The sequence below is a fragment of the Schistocerca serialis genome, chromosome 6, assembly GCF_023864345.2.
Source record: "Schistocerca serialis cubense isolate TAMUIC-IGC-003099 chromosome 6, iqSchSeri2.2, whole genome shotgun sequence".
Classification (NCBI taxonomy): Eukaryota; Metazoa; Arthropoda; class Insecta; order Orthoptera; family Acrididae; genus Schistocerca; species Schistocerca serialis.
In genome coordinates, this window is record NC_064643.1 from 597,683,972 (window position 1) to 597,702,868 (window position 18,897).

General features: G+C 40.7%; 1 protein-coding gene across 5 annotated transcripts in view; it reads left to right on the plus strand.

Moving 5' to 3' along the window:
• Positions 1–18,897, plus strand: part of LOC126484374 (myocyte-specific enhancer factor 2) — an 890,132-nt gene that overhangs the window by 733,139 nt on the left and 138,096 nt on the right. For all 5 annotated transcript variants that reach the window (XM_050107861.1, XM_050107853.1, XM_050107854.1 and 2 more), the window contains one exon: positions 15,549–15,579. The gene's annotated coding sequence lies outside the window, so the exon portion shown is untranslated. The remainder of the gene's footprint in view (positions 1–15,548; positions 15,580–18,897) is intronic.

The following is an 18,897-nucleotide window of genomic DNA, read 5'->3' on the forward strand; positions in this document are numbered from 1 at the left end:
ATGAAGTTTATAGAAAGTCTGCATTGACTAATTCAGTCTGTTCAGTGAGGAAGTGATACGTTGGCTTTGTTTTATCTACATATATTTCTACCTCTTCGAGTAGATTAATAAGGCTACCTTTCTCAGCATGATGCAATATCTAAAAGCTTTCTGAACGTGGTTCATTAGAGGTGGGAGTTGTTGCGGACAGATCGGTACGCATGGCTTTGGGAAGAAATAACAGCGATACGGGTTGCAAATTGACCCCACCATCAGCTTGGAATGGTGCACAGTTGTGTGTATGAGAAGAACCGTACTATGATCTCTAACCATGTGGCTTCTGTTTACAGTTTGCATTTCTTTTTGCGTTACCCGTACCTTCATTTATCCTCCCGTTTTGAAACCACGAGCTTCAGAAGTGTCATTTAGCCGGTAAGAATATCAAGGAGCAAAGGCGTCGCAGAGGTTGTGACAGTCTTATATGTATTATATATATCAGTGTAGTAATCCCTATCTTGCTATCCTTCTTCAGATTTTACGTCACTTACCTAAGCTGCAGGGTTGTAAAGATGGCCGTTAAGTGGAGCACAAATGATTCCTTTCGTGTCCTTGTCGAATTAGCTAGTGCTCAGTGTTTAATGATCCAGAAGTCGTCTAGACGTTACGCTGTCGTGCGCAAGGCATTCCGAGTTTAGGAAGTGGGTTCCGGACGGGTCTCGTCTCCGCCGCCTGGCGCATCCAGGCCTCGCAACAAGAGACGGCCAAATTCCAGGCGCTGGAGCGCCCCGAGCTAACGGTAGGGAGAGGAGGGTGCGTTAACGGGCCGTTCGCGGAACTGTTAATGGCTGGGTCACTCGCTAGGGACGACGCGTTTCCTATTGTCCACTGCGTCTTCGCCGCCTCTCGCTTTGTGGCTGAACCGTTACTGACACTGGACACTGGATGTCATCACGTGTCCACCACTCGCTTTCGGAATTCCGTCGCTATCGCCCCATCTATCAGTACGAATGCCTAAATTGCGATGTGCGAAACACTTACACTGAGGTACTGCACATGTAACAAGGCGGTGCGTGACGTATTCTCCGAAGAGGATGGGGCAGAGGAAAATTTTGCGACGTCGTCACAAATTTTTTCTTTGTCTTTGTCCCACACCACATGCTCCAATCTCTCTCTCTTTCTCTCTCAGCTGACAACGCTGTTGGGTGTTCTAGAAGGCCACACAGTTTCTACTACAGACAGGCGCTCTCTTAAGAAGATGACATACATGTACGCTTGCGTTCTCACTTGTTCGTGTGTAATTTGTTAGTCTATGTTTCCCGTATGAAAGCAAATGAAACCCTCGAGATAGTTTGCAGTTTGGTCAGTATGAAGTAATGTGACACAACATAAATAAAATGAATGCCATGAATTTTAGTTGAAGGTGGGAAATAACAAAGTTAAATTAAATGTAGGTGGTATTTCTATGGACTGCGCAACAAACCCAAAATTTCTGGGAATGAATATTGATTCTCAATTGAAGTGGTGTAAACACACAAAGATACTTGCAAACAGAATGTCATCAGCATGTTACGCTCCTAGAGTCTTCTAATTAGTGTCATTTAGTTACATACTGTTCGTGTTTACACTCAAGTTATAGCTGTGGAACAAATGTATAAAATACGAGCACAGTTTTCAGACTACAGTAAAGGGACATAAGAATAATAACCAAAAATAGTACTCGACCTCATTGTAAAGTTATATTCAAAACGCGGAGAGTTTTAAATAAACTATGTGAGTACATTTACCAACCAGTTATATATATCAAAAATTATATTGATAATTACCGCTCAAACAACTCCCTTCATAACAATGGGATAAGATCTACACTGAATATGCATTTACGAATGATAAAACTCAAAATAGCATTTCCTACTGACAAATAAAACTGTACAATAAATTGGTCTAGGAGATTAAAGAGAGTACTAAAACGAATTTATTTAAAAACGCAACTAGTTAGTTACAATTTTCATAGACCATTTGAACGATTCTTTCTTCGAAATGATGCGGAACAAGTAAGTTTACAGGATATGTAAGCGTGGTCAGTGTTAACATTAATGGACATGTTTTTTGGCCCTACTCACGCACAATGCAACTACTCCTAAAAACTACTCGTGTTTGTTTTTTTACAGGCTACCAGTGTTTAATAATAAAACTTCGTCCATTGAACAGGAGGAGTTCTCCTGGAGAAACGATTTTAGGTTTGACTTAAAACTTTCTGACTTTAAATGTTACTGAGCGAATAACAAAAACTTTTTGTTACTGCATCTTTAACTCCAATCTGAGCTACTGACAGTTCAGAAATGAGAAATAAAGTTCATTTTTTTCCTCTAGTGTTGCAGGTATTCACATCATTGTCAACGTATCTGTTAAGCAATACATGCTATACAGTGTAAGTTACTGACATAATACAGAGTAGGAGACTGGTAATAAATACAACACAAATAAATAATAATAATAATAATAGCACATCTATCATTTCATATAAAGCTCTCACATTTTTTTTCTCGAAAACCTTACTCTCAAATAAAATTGATTTTGGAAGGGGTTCACGTTGAGCAACACAAAACTATGCAACGTCGAATACTAACACGTTATCCTCTTCCTGAGCTCAACAGTTAACTCGTTGTAGAGGGGTGTTGACGCAACTTTTCAGGCTACCGAATTGGAAACTGCGATACACAAAATCGAAACTAATCATCTTCTGCAGGGTCCTGATGGTAGCATTTTACATTATTAAACAAGTGAACGAGGTATCACTTTTTTAAACAAATGGCGTTTTTTCGGGAGGGTAGAGGTTCCAGTTTTCTTCCGGCCATACTGGCTTATAATTCCCGTGAGTTCCCTATATTGCTTCAGGCAAATGCCGCCGGTGTGGTTCTTACTATAAGACCACGGCCGACTACCTGTTCCATCCTAGTCAAAATAGACCTGTCAGTATGTAAATGCCTGTATGTGTGATTTACGTTGTGTGTTATTTTTCGTGTTCTTAAATTTTAATATCATGATATGCTCAATATCCTTGTAAAAGTGATCCACGGATAATAAAACTACTATTACTTTGTTAACTATAGTGCGGTAGCGTTCTCGCTTCCCGCGCCCCGGTTCCCGGGTTCGATTCCCGGCGGGGTCTGGGATTTTCTCTGCCTCGTGATGACTGGGTGTTGTGTGATGTCCTTAGGTTAGTTAGGTTTAAGTAGTTCTAAGTTCTAGGGGACTGATGACCATGGATGTTAAGTCCCATAGTGCTCAGAGCCATTTGAACCATTTTTTTTTATTTTTTAACTATAAGAGGCACTACAACGGCAAAATTACAAGTTACCGTACGTGCGTCAAATCGAAGACCTATGCTAACTGTTCAACGCGACGAACAGAATCGGCAGAGACAGACTGTCGGCTTGTTGCGTCATGTTGCGCATAGCTTGCGCCGCCGCCATGGTTGTTGTATGACCATCGCTCTAATCAAAAGGAAATAGCAACCACAACGTGTAAAATACAAGGAGACTATTTCGTTATATTTGTTTGCCTTATTTACCGCAGTCAGTGGTTTTGCAGTAGGGGCATTTAAATTGAACAGTATTTTCTTAATGTGATATGGCGTTTATTGAGGTGGAGCTATATCTCATAGGAACAAAGGCCGTGGAAGAACGCCGCCGTTTACACATCGAAGAAACCACGAAATTTGCGTGAAGAGATTAAGAGTATCAACATAGGATTACATAGCCAACCGGTTGGACATAACTGGTGGGTACATTGACCTAAGTCTCGACGCCTGCTAGGGGTGTCTTCATCAGATTGAAATTTTGCTAAATCGTAAAATTACATTGCTAAAAGGCAATGGTCAAAATTTAGAGCAGCTATGCTCAAGTCGAAAGTGAAATAAAGTTCTAGCCTTACCACGTGTGCTCAGCTGGGACATACAAGGGCTAGAACGTTTTATTTCACTTTCGACTTGAACATAGGTGCTCTAAATTTTGACCATTGCCTTTTAGCAATGTAATGTTACGATTTAGCAAAATTTCATTCTGATGAAGACACCCTTAGTAGGTGTCGAAACCTAGATCAATGTGCCTACCAGTGATTTGCAACCGGTTGGTTGTTTAACCCTATGTCGAAACTAGTATACGGTTGCTGAGTAACAACCATATTCAAAACTATACGATTAAGAGTACTGTTGAAAACTATAATCAAAACATCTATCTTGGGAACTGACCAAATGACCCAGAGTAAAACTACCCTGTATTTCCATTGCATCCTAGCCCCCAGAAAGTAATTACCGAATTTCGTAAACTTTTAACATTTCAATGAATGTGTGTATACTATCCGTCGTCAGTCACAAAAATAATTTACATGTACGATTACATTTCGGATTCAGTGAGTCCATCGTCAGGTGCTTTGGTTTTTCCATCTCTACATGTCTTTTTATGTGATGTTTTGCACCTGATGTTAACAAAGACGACGTTATGTAGCGCATATATAAAAACATTACTTTAAAATAATTATTGTTAAGAATGAAAGTATTACCTGTATTTCAGGAGATATTTTCAGTTTTCTACTTTGTAAAGATTGCCTCTTCTTCTTCTTCTTCTTATTTCGATTTCGGCCATCTTTGGACCACGTTCAACAATTCACTTGCCCGGCTTTTTGATCTTTTTTTCTCTCTTCCCAATATTTCCTCATCATTTTCGAGTGGTTCCTCCTCCGCTCTTCCGACCATTTCCTGTTATTATTCTTTAGTTTCGTTTCTTCTGGAAAACACTTAATTTCGTTCACTATTTGTCTAAACTTTTCCCTGTCCCTGATTGACTCACGGGTGACATTAAAATAGGCCAAATCCTTGTTCACCATCTGTATCCATTTATTGTTGGTATTTTCGTTCCTGTTACTATGTTCAAACACTTTTCTTGTTAGTCTGTTTCCATCCATCCTCGACAGGTGACCATAAAACGTTAGTCTGCGTTTACGCATTGCCTCACTCACTTTCTCAATAGTTTTGTATATTTCCTTATTACTCTTTAGCTTGTACTCTTCTCCAATCTTTCTCGGTCCTAATATTTTTCTCAAAATTTTCCTTTCTTTCTTTTCCATGTTTTCTATTTCCTCCTTTTTGTTAAGAGTTAGGCACTCCGATGCATACAGGCATTCTGGTCTAATGACAGTTTTACAATGTCTTAATTTAGCTTGAATCGAAATGTTTTTTTGTTATATATGTCTTTGGTTTTTTGAAAAGCAAATTCCATTTTCCTTGCTCTCGCCTGGTTTGCACTCTTGTCTAAACCATTCACTTGAATTATTTCACCTAAATACTTAAATTTTTCTACTCTCTTAATATTGCCGTATTTAGTAATAAGATTTTTCTTGTTATTTCTATGATTAGACATATACACGGTTTTTTCAAATGAAATCTGCAGTCCAGCTCTGGCCGAAACTTCTTGTAGTTTCTCCAGGTAGTTCTGAGCTATTTCTTCGTTTTCTGTAATTATTGCCAGATCGTCTGCAAAAGCTAAACAGTCCACTTCTATTTTTTCTTTTTTTGTTCCAATTCTGATGTCATTCTTGGTGCCTTTGAGTTCTTCTTTCCATATTCTCAATATCTTTTCCAGTACGCAGTTGAAGAGGATTGGGGATAAACCATCACCTTGTCTAACACCTGTTTTAATTTCGAACTTCCTTGAAATTTCACCCATAAATTTAACTTTGGCCTTACTGTTTGTTAGCGTCTGTTTGATAATTTGAATTGTTTTCGTATCGACCCCAAATTCTTCCAATACTTTCAGTAATGTTTCTCTATCTACCGAGTCGTATGCTTTTTTGAAATCTACAAATACTATTGCAAATCTCTGGCCTCTTGAGATTCTGTAACGAATTAGTGTTTTCAGGTTAAATATTTGTTCAACACAGGATCTACCTTGTCTAAAACCTGCTTGATATTCACCTATTTTTTTATCCAGAACTGGCTCCACGATTTGAAGTAATTTCCTTGACAAAATTTTGTATCCTACTGGTAGTAGCGAGATCCCTCTATAATTATTAACATTCATCTTATCCCCCTTTTTGTGTAGTGGGTGTATCAGGGCACACTGCCAGTCTTCAGGAATTCTTTCTTCGTCCCAGATCTTCTTAAACATATGTTCCAAAACTTGTGGGAGGTTGGTATCCATTATTTTTAGGATTTCTGGTACTATGGAGTCTTCACCTGGGGCTTTATTGTTTTTTAGACTGTGTATTATGTGTTTTATTTCTTCAGCGTCTGGAGGTTTTGACTCGGTATTAGTATTTCGGTGGTTTTCAAAACTCATTTTATCTTTGGGTGGTTCACAATTTAGTAGATTCTCGAAATATTTTGCTAATATTTCACAATTAGTCTTGTTTGTCAAACCTAGCTTGTTCTCTTCATCTTTAAAACATAAATTTGGGGATTGGTATTTGGTTAGCTGTTTTCTAAAAGTTTTGTAGAAATCTCTAGAATTATTTCTTTTAAAGTCTTCCTCAATCTGTTCTAGGTTATCCTGAAATTGTCTTCTTTTTTTATTACGGAAAAGCTTAGCTGTTTCTCTTCTCTGGATTTTAAAATTGTCAAGATCTTGAGGATCTTTTGTGGAGTCCCATTTCTGCCACAATTTCTGTCTCTTCTCCAGGTTCTCATCACATTCATTGTCCCACCATGGATGTCTTCTTACTCTTTTCACGAGACAATTTTCTTTTGCTATTTCAACTATTTCGTTTTTGATCTCCTCCCATCCCGCTTCCTTATTTATTGTGGATATGCCATCGCTATCTTTGTGCAATGCTCTTTGAAACCGTTGTTTAATTTCTTCATTTTTTAACGTTTCTGTGTTATATTTTGGAATTTTGTAAAAGGTTTTCTTCTCTTTTCGAAATGGGAGTGGTCTGAATTTAATCGTAGTCAAATAGTGGTCTGAATCAACATCAAGGCTTTTCAGCACTTTAGTGTTTTGAATTTCTTCTTGACAATGAAGTGAGATAGCCACATGGTCAATTTGGAATTCTCCGAGAAGTGGATTTGGTGATCTCCATGTTTTAGTTTTTCGGCTCAGCTTTTTGAAATGTGTTGTCATTATTTTCAAGTTGAAATGCCTACATACCTCTATAAGCCTTTCTCCATTTTTTGAAGTTCTTTTGTGACCTGGGAAGAGGCCTACTGTTCCATGGTATTTTTCCTCCCTTCCTATTTGTGCGTTAAAATCGCCTACTAACATTTTTATGTTCTTCTTTGAGCATCTATCCAGTTCCATTTCAAGTATCTCCCAAAATTCTTCAACTTTCTCCGGGTTATTTTTGTTGTCCTGGTTTATGGGTGCATGGCAGTTGATTATAGAGTATCCTTTGTTTTTACATTTAATCTCAAGAATGGATAGTCTCTCAGAACTCGAGTAGAAGTTAGTAACTGAATCTAAAATTGAGTGATGTACCAGAAATGCTGTTCCCAGGTATGGCATTTGTTTCATTAAGATTTTACCTGGTTTTCCTTTAAATAAACGATAGTTTTCAAAATCTAAAGCAGTTTCATCTAAAAACCTTGTTTCTTGTAATGCACATATTAAAATTTCTTTCTGGTTCAGCTTTTCAATCAATAATTTCAATTTTCCTACTTTAATTAGAGAGTTTACATTTAGGGTTGCAAACATAGTTGCTTTCTTAAATTTCAGTGTTGAGGGCTGCATACATGTTGGTTGGGGTCCTCCAAAATCCTTTGACCCCTTTGCATTGTTTCTACGAACAACGGAGGATTTGCCATTCGGTCTACCTCTTGGAGTAGTGTCTATCTTTGACGACGTTCCCATCATGCTTTGCAGTAATTGTTGGATAATAAATTGGGGGATCGGGTTGCCCCGAATCCGAAATTAAAACCAAGGTAGTAAGCCCTGGAGTTAGCTCTTCCGCTCTCTCTGCCGTTGGGAAATTGTTCCTCTTCCGCCATTGAGACCGTTGGCTGGGTTTCACCTAGTAACCCTAGGCAGGGGCCCTATGACAGGGTGCTACCATCTGGAGCCGGACGGACCCTGGTTTTTTTACGAGGTTGTTACTCCTCCCCCTCCACACTTCCCCATCCTCTTGTTTTTAGATGGGCCCGGGCTTGGGACCGGCTTGCGGCGGTGTTAAAGATTGCCTCTATTCTTAAGATTAATCTTTTTTATCCATACTTTTTACAAAGTAATTTTTTGTTGACATATAATGTAAGAATCGCAAGGAAGGCGACATGCTTTAATAACCAAAGCACCGAAAGCTCGATCAACAGGGTCAGAACTGCAGCAGTCGTGGTGATTTCAAGAATAGTGTATTTTTTAATATCTTTTTTCATGCTACATTTTCAAATGTCGACCATGATCCAGTACTGACGGCGTTCGCCCTGCTGACAGTTACTGTGTGACTGCTCGTACTTTACAAAATACGGTAGTGTCCCAGTTTTCAACAGCGGAAAAAGTGACAAGTGCAATTGTGCAACCGCGCTCTCTTTTGATTAATGGCTTCTATTTTTTTAAAGCCCCGGCCGTATAATGTTAGTATAAACATTCCGAGGTACTGTTTTTCTGTCAAATGACGGGTTTTGCAGCATGTAAAAGTCAAAGTGAACCAGATACAGCACTGAGTTCGGTTTTAAATCGCATATCGGTTGTTTCCTAACAGTAATGAAAACAAAACAGAAACAACAATATTAAAATAAGAAGATGATGTTGAAAAAATTTATATACTAAATCGAGTTTAACAAGCTTACTTCCTATAGAGGATATTTAAAATGAAGCAACTATACCATAATGCTTGACAATGAAATTACTTGATTAGAGGGAACTTTTCTGCTGGTTTTGTGTTAGTACGTACGTGACGTCTTCCAACATCTTGTAAGGACATTATTGCTTTTAAACAGCGCTTTTGAGTTGTTTATGGGAACAATTGTAGGAATAAAATTAGGAGGCGGGGCGCTCTGGCGCGTTATTGAGGAGTATGGGCCTGGATGCAAGTTGCTATTGCTAAACGGTGCTGTCCGTGTCACGGTAACTTTTAGTATGGTGAACTATTTGAACAGTCTTTCCGCGACGGCATGTGTCGCTGGTGCTCTGACTGCATGTGAGGACCCAGATGTTGCGTTTCTTCGTCTGCAGCCGTGCACGACGGGCGGCTGCGTCAGGGGGTTCCCCGTTCGCCCTCGCTGCCAACACAAGGGCATGAGGAAGGGTGCGGTCGTGCGCGAGGTGAGCCGACAGCCGGCGCAAGACGTCGCAGCTGAGAAGCAACGATTCACGACTAGACTCGCCACGCTGCTTTACTGTGTTGCAGTGTACTTCCACATCTACATGGATTCTCTGCAAATCGCACCTAAGTGCCTGGCAGAGGGTTCATCGAACCACCTTCGCAGTAATTCTCTGTTATTCCATTCTCGAACTGCGAGCGGAAAAACGTTTTTTCTTCATCGAGGCAATGCAGCATGATCTTATTACTGGGCTCTTTCGTGAGAATACATTTTCACCTGCGTGGAATGTAACGAAATGACCTTACTAACACATTTGAAGAAGGAAGAGTGCATTCCTAGACCATTATGACCCTATTGTGTCAGACAACAGTTATCCACATGACCAAATTAACTCCACCGAGATTAAGTGTGGTGTCACCGCCAGACACCACACTTGCTGGGTGGTAGCCTTTAAATCGGCCGCGGTCCGTTAGTATACGTCGGACCCGCGTGTCGCCACTGTCAGTGATTGCAGACCGAGCGCCACCACACGGCAGGTCTAGAGAGACGTCCTAGCACTCGCCTCAGTTGTACAGCCGACTTTGCTAGGAAAGGTTCACAGACAAATACGCTCTCATTTGCCGAGACGATAGTTAGCATAGCCTTCAGCTACGTCATTTGCTACGACCGAGCAAGGCGCCATTATCAATAGATATTTAACTTGTGATGCCTGTACCGTCAGACCGATGTACACCACTTATGGATTAAAGTTAAGTATTCTACCAGTTACCTCCTGTTTTGCTAGTCTTATTTCTCTGACCTGTTCCAGACCTCACGCCTGACTGCGTGAGCTTAAAAGCGTGCATTTCGGCCTCCTCTAGCAACACGGTGTTGGCTCTTCTGCAAACACTTCATTAAGCATGTGTAGTATGATGTTCTCGATGGCTGTGGTAATACATCTCTGTAATTCTGATAACGTAACTCGATGAGGAGGGATGTGAACTTCGTATCTGTCCGGATCTCACCGGAAGAATCGAAACACAGGAATCGGATGGTCATTTGCAGAAATTGTCTGCGGCCGATGCAGAACCAGTCCATCGACCTACGATATATTGATTTAGATATCGCTGGACGCTCGAAAGCTAATCTGATCTGGTTAGGAAATGAACTGTTGTTCCGCCTCCATCCACGTGAAATTATCGTGCGTGTCCAGGTACAGTAAAGAAATATGGGTGGAACTGACTTTATTTACACATGACACAAAATGCATTTACGCACTCATTTTAAAGCTGTCTCGTTCGATCTCAGTGAGTGCTAGATAGAGACAGACAGAGAAAAAAAATGGGGAGTTCACTTTCCGTATCCGTCTACCACCCCTCCCCTCCTTTCCTCCCTCCCTCCCCCCTACCCTCCACACGAGCTCTGTACCAGTTTCCTCTCTCTCCTCTCATACGTCGAATAGCTTTGAATTTCCTACGTTTCTTGGAGCATCATCCACCAAATCGTCCAATCCCTGATCACCAACCCTCTGACTCTACTGCGCTGATACCAGCACATCCCCCAGCCTTACACCTACACATTTTCCACATCTTGTCCCAACAAAACTCAACCGACTGCGCCTATCTAGCTACAAAATCGTCTTTGTCGTCGTTTCCATCACTCATCCTTTCCAAAACGCTCTGCTCCAAAAACACACACTAACTACTTATTATCCACTTCTTTTTCAAAAGCTATGAAGTTCATTTCTCGTCCATCTCTACACCCTGACAGTATCGAATCCTATACAACCGTGATCATTAGCAGTGCAAAACGCCAGTTTTAGGTATGTTATCATAAAGAATGACCGCTTTTACTTTTTAAGGAAAACAGGGTATAAGAGACCAATATTTTAATTTATAAACTATTCGTAAATCAACACAGTTTTTCATATTTTAAAATCACATGTACATATTTCTGTATCTCATTCACTGAAGAGGAGATGTGTCACTGGTGTCACATCTCCTCTTCAGCGACTCCCGGGATTCGGGGAGTCACGCCGGCTCCGGGACGAATCCGCCCGGCGGATTAGCGACGATAAACGGTTTGCCGACCAGCCTGGATGTGGTTTTTATGCGGTTTCCCACATCCCACCAGCTGAACACCGGCTTCAGCTACACGATTCACAAACACTTCGAAAAGGTTCACACACTTTGACGATAACCATAAACGCAGACAGATTGTGTACACAAATTCCATCACGAGAGGGGATTGGGGGGCGGGGCACAAGGATTCGACCACCAACACTACCAGATTCAGAATAACATGCCGACCCTTTGAAGACACACGATAAGGTCAAGAAAGAGGCGAAGAAGAGATAAATACTAGTATATAATAGCCGGCCTGTGTGGCCGAGCGGTTCTAGGCGCTTCAGTCCGGAAACGCACTGCTGCTACGGTCGCAGATTCGAATCCTGCCTCGTGCATGGGGGATGTGTGTGATGTCCTTAGGTTAGTTATGTTTAAGTAGTTCTAAGTCTAGGGGACTGATTATCTGAGATTTTAAGTCCCATAGTGCTCAGAGCCATTTGAACGTAGTATATAATTCAAGTAGATATTTTTTAAGTAGCAACTAGCTATTTATCGATTTCAATACTAATGCCACTGTTCATATGTTCGAAATGTTTTTTACTTGTATACGTAACAGCCAGCGCTCGGGAGTTCTCAAAATCAATTTCTTCGGGTTGTTTTGACAATTGTTTCGTACTGCGTTAGGAAATGGATGTGGAGGTACTGACTTTCAAGTCGTATAAGTATGAAGAGGTTCAGTTGGTGAAGGCGCCCTGTGAATGTAACGCTTGCCTCTTCCTTTGCAACCTTTACTTATGATTCCCTTTAGTTTTAGTAATGGCTCCCTTTAGTTTTAGTAATGGCTTTCCTGTAGTTCTTCAGTCGTGATACTGTGGACACGCGCTTCCCGAGTTTGTGTCCCCTTTTAGTAAAAAGAGGTGTGCGCGCACTGAACTCTTCTTAAGGTACGCTCTGTTTTCATTATCATGTTAACGCTGAAGAGGAATTAAAGCCACCTCTGCTTCCTGGCGGTGATCGTAATTTCTCTTGGTCAAACACTGTCTCCCTCCCTCTCTCTCTCTCTCTCTCTCTCTCTCTCTCTCTCTCTCTCTCTCTCCCTCTCATTATTTATCCATGTAAAATCTTGCTTAATATCGTTTGTCAATCGTCAGTATCTTTATCTCTCCTCTGCCACCTAGTGACAAGCACAGACAAAGCAATAGGCCTAATATTATGGAAAGATCATTTTGTCTCAGTCACTTATGGACAGTGAGAAGCCACAGGTAGGTAAGATGAAGGAGAATCTCTTTTTTTTCCCTTCATTTTCAGCTGCGGACTGTCTCTTAGAGCCAGCAGCATATCTACGTGTGTATCATTTCTATCAGATTATGTATGTGTGGGTCTACAACCAGTGCTCCACTTCTCATAAGAACTCGGTTCCTCTTATGTTCATTATAGTGGGAATTTAAATAAGCCATAGTCTTCCGAACAGGTTGTTTCGTACACATACTGCGATTTTCCCGTGTTCTAATAGCTAACTGAAAACTGCAACTTTTTCTGACCACTTTCTAGTGTATCTGTAATCATGTTCTATATCGTCGACCCAGTTTAATTAAAATATTCGTGTGACGTGACTCTTGCCATTTTTATTTATATCTTAATCGATGTCAATTTGCATTTAATGAAACTCAGTGCTGTGTGTTATATCCTTATCAGTTGCTAATCTGTTCAGCAACATGAAATCATAATATGAATCATTACTCGCCCTAGTTTCTTGTTACAAAACTTTGACAGTGCGTTGATGTAAGGATCGCTGTGAAAACACAGCGAACACTATTTGGTTAGTCTTTCGCAGGAGTAATATTACTTAGTTTTGATAAGTTTCACATGCTGATTTTATGCTGCCAAGCTAATGTCTTGCCACTGTCAGGCCATTTTTTCTACCACGTCCCATCAGGGTGGGTTTTCACACGGATTTTTTGTTGCCAGTCTTAGTTCTCAGTCGCTGCTGCTACCTAGCGGTGTAAACTTAAACCACAGTACGATCACAATATTCTGAATGTAAGCAGTTTCTAGTTCTGGCGACTGTTCTCTGGATTTTATTGGTCTTTTGTTTTTTACACCCGTAAGTATTCATGTCTTGATTTAATTAAATCTTATTATTCACTTTATATTTAGTGAAGTCTGTATCAGAATTATTTTCTAACAGTTGCACTATGTTATTCCGTGTTAGTATTGAGGTTAGGTTCACAGTTTGTTTTTCTAGCTCTGATTTTGTCTGAAATGTCTTTTCGGGATTGGCTATCACAAATATTTCGCAGATGGTTGTCACATGTGGCAACCTACCCCCGGCAGATGTTTTTAGTAGGTTTTTCGCTTGTCTGAGGTAAAAATGGTTGAAAAATCATAAAAAAAGAAAAACTGAAGAGAGATTTTTGCAGGCATAATTCTTGCAGCAGTTAAGGAGGAATAAAGTGAGTGATTCGTAAAGCTGCAACTGATTATGAAATCAGTTATCCAGCGTTTATGAGATATCGCAAGATAATTTCCCAAGATGAAATTAACGACGAAGAAATAGTTCGGCATTCCACCACCGTTAGTTATTTTCCAAAGAGAGATGTTATTTTTTCCAGTGACGACAAGAAGTAATTGAAGCAGTACGTTCTACAAGCAGCCGATGTCTGCTACGGTTTAATGCCAAAAGAAATCAATACTTATGATATTTGCGTGGCAGATACTATTACAGGTCCTAAATCTTGACAGGATAATGGGTGTCACGGAGATTACAGGTCTGCTGATTTCCTAAACTGAAACCCAGCTCCTTCATTACGAAAGCCAGAGGTGACCATCTCAGCATAGAAGGGCTAAATACAACGGATTCGTCTTGTTATCTTTCCCCTCATATGGTTTGCATAAGCTAAAGGCTCTAGGTCGCATTGTCTATGAGCTGTTCAAGATATTTTAAAACTCAGCTTGTGTCGGTTGGGCGGTAACTACCCCACGGAGAACGAAAACAGTTGACGATGTATCACAACTCGTTTCTCGTTCGTGACCTCTTGCAATGTTTCCATGTAATGTTCCTCTTGCAATGACTCCATCTAATATTTCGTCAGGTTTTCGGCCCACAAGAATATATCCATTAAATTGTAACGTATACACAGGTACTGGTTTTGAACCGAGCTTTGTGACAGATAGAAAGCAGCCTGTGAACCAGCTCCCAAAACAGCTTGCAAAGCAGCTTTCGGAGCAGCCAAAAAATGAGCTTCCAGAGATGTCTCAAGAGAATCCAGATGAACCTCGACATGGGCTCCCCAGTGTGCGGAAGTCAACTCTTGTAGCAGGATCTTCACCAAAAGCGGGCTATAGGAAAAATATAGAAATCTCTCCCCAAAATGAGATATCGCAATTTTAACAGATTCACCAGCTGAGAGAGAGCTCGAAAAACTAGCTGAAAATGCAGCTAAAAGAAATCAGTGACATGTCTACTTAGAAAAGCAGCTAAAAATAGCGAGAAAGAAAGTAAGTAAGACAGGTATTAAAGAGAAGAAAGAAGTATTACACCATCGTCGTCTATTTTTTCATTCTTATTTAAATTACTATTTTAGTGTCTAAAATGATTTGTGTGTTAGCGCTTTATCGGTATCATTGCTTGATTGTTGTATTCTTAATGCCATTTTTCTAGTAAATAATATCTTCTTTTTCCTCTAACAAACCCTTGACAGCCAACCGCGATGTCTGTGGCAACAAACCTGCAGTCATGGCATGTTGTCACAAATACTTACTCTTCAAATGGCTCTGAGCACTATGGGACTCAACTGCTGAGGTCATTAGTCCCCTAGAACTTAGAACTAGTTAAACCTAACTAACCTAAGGACATCACACACATCCATGCCCGAGGCAGGATTCGAACCTGCGACCGTAGCGGTCTCGCGGTTCCAGACTGCAGCGCCAGAACCGCGCGGCCACTTCGGCCGGCAATACTTACTCTGACGGAACTTTTTTTTTTTTTTTTTGAATAGCCAAATGCTGCTGTAGCTTCAGATTTGTGGGAGAATGTAGCAAGGATACATATTATAATGACATAAAGGGAAACTGTAAATACTTCCTTTTCAAAAATTGAAGACCCTGAACCGCGACAACCAGTCTCGGCCTGCCTGTTTCTAGAACAACCTCCCAGCGGGCTTGTATGATTTCCTCAAGATCTCTTCCTATAGATGTGCTAAATGTAATATGATGCTATCTAGTGCTATGCAGTGTGTGGGTGTTTGAAATGAACTGTTCTCTCTTCTTTTTTCCAGGATGCCTGACATCGTTGTGCGAGCAGACTGTGTAAGTAGAACACTGCACTTTGCCTTTAGTTTTTCTACACCACATGTTTACGTGCTTTACGGTAGTGAGTGGGTCACATGGTAAAAGAAGCACTATCAAGATTAAATATGTAGTGACTTTAGATAATTTCTTAAAGTATAAACACACATAAAACTAACAGAGGAATTTATTTCACCGTGGCAGTACTTTCTCTGTGAGAAATTAGTCAACAACCTAACACTATTGTTACCCCGAAGCATTCTTTGTCGTAGATAATGTCGATCTCGCCTACAGCGTTGCCTATGACTGATTCCTGATGGAATTAATTCTGTTAAATAAAAGATAAATTGCTATTCGAATTTCCAGGACCGTGTTTTTTCACAGCTCGCTACAAACACAACTGATGAAGTTAACTACACTCCTAAATTATATACTAGCTTGCTTAATATAAGGGTCGTTCAAAAAGAAACGAACCGGAGGCATAATTACAGAAACCAGTACCTGTATGTTAGAAGTATTGACCTTGTCTGTTGAGACACTTGTGACACAATTCCCGGGACTGCGATGTTAGCCAGTTCCGCACATACAGCTGGACGTCGTCGTCCGAGGTGAATGGGAAATGTTATGCTGCCGTTCTTCTTTGACCAAGATGGCCCTCTTCTGATTCACTTCCTGCAGCGCGGGATAACAGTGAATGCCCAGCGTTACTCACAAACCTTGACCACCCTTCGCCAAGCGATCAAATCAAAACGACCAGCCAGTCTCACCCATGGTGTCATTCTGCTCCACGAGAATGCAAAGCCGCATATGGTCAACACAGTCGCGGCACTCCTGCAGAAATTCAAATGGGAGGTTCTCGGCTACCCTCCATACAGTCCGGACGTCTCTCCCTGTGATTACGCTGATTTTAGTCCCCTTAAAAAGGCTTTGAGGGGCAAGCGATTCACGTCGGGCGACGACGTCCAGCTGTACATGCGGAACTGGTTGACATCGCAGTCCCGGGAATTTTATGAGACAGCCATTCACCGCCTTGTGCCACAGTGGGACAAGTGTCTCAACAGCCAGGGTCAATACTTCTAACATACAAGTACTGGTTTCTGTAATTATGCCTCCGGTTCGTTCCTTTTTGAACGCCCCTTATAAATACTGTTGATGCGCGACTCGTCTTAGCGAAACGGCCAGATGATCTGCTTTCACCGTAGAAGGCATAGCGATCTTGTCGTTCACTATAAATAATGTGGAAACATAACGAGCTATCTTTATTTTTCTTTTTTATCTAACGCATTAGGCACCTTCGTGAAGGGAGCCTAACTCAAAATCGTCCTCTATCCGCATTCTGAAGCAGCGGTATTCAAAACCTCATCCGTCGATTTTTAGTTTCTGTTGTTTCCATAGATTACTGAATGCATGTTTAGATTCAGAAGACGACGACTCATTTATTTTTCCTGTCAGTCTTTAATTATCAGTGGTCAACGACACATTAAACGCTAATCTGCCGAAATCATTCGCACATGCCGTTGAGTAAGTAACAAGTGGCTAAGAAGTCGCTGGTTGCTGGTTTTTACCACTTTTGGATGAAGATGCCCTTCCAGATTGCAAAAGTGCCGAAAGATAATAAGAAAGCGTAGCCTTATTTATTTTTATTTTCCATGTTTTTGGTTTTTAGGTCCGCTCATTCTCTTACCCAAATTGGTTATATTAAAGTTTCGCCAACGTCATTGGCCTTTGCCTTCTAAAGCTTGAAATTATGAAACGTATAGGTGTTTAGTTATTTACTGTGTTAATGTAATTCTGCTCCTTTTCGTCACGAGCTGTTCCGATAATCTTAAATGTATGTTTGTAGTGTTGTGACAATGTAAAGTGTGACATATGCGCTGTGATTACGGATTAAGCGCGCTCGAAATACAGACAGACACAAATGAACTCCATTTAGAGACGCATTTATCGTTGTTTTAGTCATATTATTTAGGTATTACTTTGACGTCAGCTGGTCTTTAAATTACGCTGAAAGCAGATTGTTTACTTTTTAAACTAGAGGAAATGGTTCTGAGCACTATGGGACTTAACTTCTGTGGTCATCATTCCTCTAGAACTTAGAACTACTTAAACCTAACTAACGTAAGGACATCACACACATCCATGCCCGAGGCAGGATTCGAACATGCGACCGTAGCGGTCGCGCGGTTCCAGACTGTAGCGCCTAGAACCGCTCGGTCACTCAGGTCGGCAAACTAGAGGAAACCTATTGTTTGAGTAGTGTGTTTCTTTTAGTTGTGATGAACAGATTACGTGAAAAACTATTTTACTTGTGAAAGTCGTGGTGATGTGTACTGAGTTTTTCTTGGTCGATTTATTGTAGGCTTGATAACCCGCCATGATAAGGAATAATCAGTTGCATCACACAAGTGAAAATATTCATCGTACTCGCACATACTTGCATGTACATAAGAACCGTGTACCTATATTTACATTAGGTTTAATATACATTTCGAACAAGTACTCGACTCTACCATGCAACAAAAATGAACAGATACACGTACTCACTCTAGCAGCTCACATTTTTGTGTGGGACATTTTGCCTTCATAACAAACTGCGTACGCCACTACCCTAATACTTTCTCCCTGATATTTGGCTGAAAAGAATAGAATTCTGTCAAGCCCGACTTACTGCTTTACGGTAGGAAATGAAATGTACAAAACAAAAATCTAGCTCTACAGTTAGTGATGCGTATTTACTGCAACATCTGGCTATCTCCACAAACAGGGAACCTGCGCTACCGACCCAGATATTTAGTACAGCTAATATCCTTGCCAACCCCGGGAATCTAACCTATCCGCCCAGCTTGCTGCAACAGCTTTGCGAAGTTTCTTCTGTGTCGTAAAGGTTGTAGTCATGCAGAAATGGTTTCCAGTTTTTGTCGTCTTTCAGATTCTCAATTCACCTTAGAAGCAGTGAGAAACTTTCGAGGTTTGCGTGCGTGAAGTCCCTTGATGCCAAAGCGTGGCAGATAGAGATCAGTTGCGTTTCATCCCTGTTATACGGACGCTACTGCTTGTTGCAAATTGCGATCGGTTGGATCTAACTCACTACATGAAAGGGCACATGTAGCATCGCATATATGACTTGTTGCTTAGAGAATTATCCCGATGGTATGTATCACATACCCTTATTATACGTTTTTGTGAAATCGTCGCACAGCATTATTTCGTAAGGCAAAAGTCATAAAAATTCTTCTCCGAACTAAGTTCTTAATCATTATTACATAAGGTGTTTACACATACTTAAGAAAATGAGCTGTTGCCTGGCAAAGATGCGAAGGATATAGAACAGTTTGCTAT